The sequence below is a fragment of the Myotis daubentonii genome, chromosome 19 (genome assembly GCF_963259705.1).
Source record: "Myotis daubentonii chromosome 19, mMyoDau2.1, whole genome shotgun sequence".
NCBI lineage: Eukaryota > Metazoa > Chordata > Mammalia > Chiroptera > Vespertilionidae > Myotis > Myotis daubentonii.
Genome location: NC_081858.1, coordinates 21,539,929 through 21,542,854, shown reverse-complemented (window position 1 = coordinate 21,542,854; position 2,926 = coordinate 21,539,929). Strand labels below are relative to the sequence as shown.

At 49.8% G+C, this 2,926-nt stretch overlaps 1 pseudogene; it reads right to left on the bottom strand.

Moving 5' to 3' along the window:
* Positions 1 to 717: 717 nt before the first annotated feature.
* LOC132222311 (U2 spliceosomal RNA) lies at positions 718 to 838 on the bottom strand (annotated as a pseudogene).
* Between the last annotated feature and the right edge of the window lie 2,088 nt (positions 839 to 2,926).

The window sequence follows — 2,926 nt, the reverse complement described above, 5'->3', positions numbered from 1 at the left end:
CTCTGCCCACTAAATGGGTGAATTTTATGGTAGGTAGATTATATCTCAATGGAAGATAAATGCTCACACTGAAGTCAGCACAAACTTCTACCTAAAAGTCCAAAACAAGACCTGCAGGGTTACTTCTCCCCGCAGCCCGCACGCACGGAGTCTTGTCTCTCTAGGGAACACAGTCAGCAAGGCAGCCAGAGGGGTGCGCTTCACCTGGTGGCCCTTCAGAGCAAAGCGCATGTGCCAGGACGAACCAGAGACAGGCTGGAAGCCATGTAGTTGGAGCAAATCTATCTCCTGACATTTACCACTTCTTATGTAACATGTTGAAAGATTTCTATCTCCAGGTTTTATTGCCCCAAAATAGCATTAATGCCGCGATAGTCCCTCCTCTGGGTTGCCTGCACTCTATTTCTTTGATGAGCTGGGAAGAGAAATGGAGAGGGCATATTGGGAAGGTGTCACTCTTGCCAGGAACCTGGGAGTTGTCTCTGATGCCCCCTCTTTCTCCTGCCCCCGAGAATCTAATCCATTGCCAAGTTCTAGGATCTGTCACCTGAATGTCTCTATTTCTCTTCATCTCCACTACTTGGGTGCTACCCTCCTCGTTCTGCATCGGGAGCCCCTTCAGCATCCTTTTCCTGAAGTGCCATAATGACCCCCTTCACTTCCTCTTGCCCTTCACCCAGTTTCCCTTCCTACCTCATCTGCCACCGCCTCTCAATCTGGATTTTCAATTGTAATCAGAATCATTTAAGGGTAAACCTGATCTTGAATTTCTCTTTTAAAAACATATCTCTTCCAAATTCTTCTACACTTGATCTTAGCCAAAAGGCCGAGAAGCGATCCAAATTCTTCTAGATAGAGCCCAGAATGCTCTCCCAGTTCCAAAGATCCTGCCTACCTTTGCGGTTCACTCTTCTCCAGCCACTCTGGTCTCTTTCAGAACCTTGGACTAACCCACAGAGCTGCTTCGTGTGTGTGTGTGTGTGTGTGTGTGTGTGTGTGTGTGTGTGTGTGTGTGTGTGTCTCCTTCTGCCACACTCTTCTCCCATCCCTCCTTCTTCTAATGAATTTCTACTTGTCCCTCAAGTTTCAACCTAAATGTCATTTTCAGGGCAAAGCCCCGGCTCTTCCCCCGCCCCCCAACACATCCCCCTCATAGCTTTGGTGCAGTTAAAATACAATTTTTATAAAAGTAATTGTTTAATCCCTGTCTCTATAACTAGACTACATGCTTTAGGGAAAAGGAATTTGTCAGAATTATTCTCCAATGTGCCCCCGGAGCCTGACCCAGGGCTGGCCAAATAGTCTATCCTCAGTCACTATAAGAAAATGAAGGCAAAAGAGAAATCAGGGAGGCAAGGAAGGAGGAGGAATGGGAAAGCTTGGAAGGAAGCTCAGCCAGCAGGGTAGCTCCTCATCTGATGAGGCCTCCTGGCCCCTGGAGCTCTCTGAGCCAGTGCCTGCCCACATGGAGCGAGTGCGGCAGAGCGGAGGCAGGGAGCCGGTGGCAGTGGGAATGCTGGGTGGTCTGAGTCGGGGAGGGCGTGTAGTCTCATGCCTAGTCTGCTCTGGCAACACCGAGGCACATGGGAAAGGGCTGCCAGGTGGCAGGTAGGGGAGGGAGAGGTGTAGATGGCTCTGCCACAGGTAGGACATCCTCTGAACCTAATGAGCTAAGGAGACCTTCCTCACGTGTTGGAGGAAGCTGCCCTTTGTGGCTCTTCTCTTCTGTGGAAAGCACACCTGTCCCCCTGCAGACGTCTGCTCTGGGGCCACCATCGGTGACAGAGGCTGGCGTCCTCGGGGTCATGCATGTGTTTGAGAGCCACCTGCTGTGGCAGGACAGTCAGGGTTTGCACCCCAAGAAGGGTCCTTTTGCAGGCCTCCAGCCCACATGGACACGCCATTGCCTCCAGGATAGGATGCGCAGAGCCAGGCAGAGGAAGCAGCCATTGCCACATGACAGCCATTGCCACCTGGCCGGAGTCAGACAGACACAGCTTCAGTGTGGCTCTCGGTAGCCAGGCGACCTGGGCACAGCTGTTGCTTGAAATCCACCAGAACTTCGGACCTTCATTTGCAAATTCGGCATAATAATGATGCCTACCTATAAGGTCATCATCTGAATACAATGAACTATTTCATGTAAAGCCCTTGGTACTTAGAAAATTCAATACATATTGGATTTATTATTATTAGAAACTGGGCTAGTGCCTCACCACCCTTCATGCCCAGGCTTGTTTTACTATAATGTGTGAACTGACGTTCCTACAACACTGCGTTATGCCTGTTTGCTCCTGCTGCGCTCCAGGGGAGTGTGGGAAGCAGATGGTCAGCATCCCTTAGTGGGGCTTTGCAGACAGGTGTTCACGGGGTCAAGGACTTGGGGCTTGTCACGGTGTAGCTTAGTTGGCCTTTCCTCTAAGCCTCAGGTTGTCTTACCAACTCTAGCCAGTCTCTGGAATATGTAGGAGATGGCTATAAAGAAGCCTGAATTTGAAGAAAGAACCTCAGTTTTGCCACTCACTGAAGCTGGAAGCCTGGGCAAGCCGCTTAATTTCTATGAATGTCCCTGTCCTTGTTTATAAAATCAACATCCCGGTATCAACCCTCTCCTCTCTGGGTTGTTGAGAGAATTAACCAAAGCCACATATCTATCAAGACCTAGAACAGAGTCTGAAGCATGGCCGTTGGGTTCAGCAGGTTCTTAAATCTGGGTCTGATTGGGATTGGTCAATATCAACCCATCTCCTAGTCAGGAAAACACACCCTCGCCATGTCTCCTGCTGGCGGGAGCCTTAGCCACTCTGCTCCGTGTGGCCAAGACGTGTTGTTTCCATAATGCAACTGTCTCATCCTCCCTCAACCTGCTTCACTCCCCTAAGGATCTTCTCAAAGGTCTTTTCTCATCAATGAATGATCGTTAGAA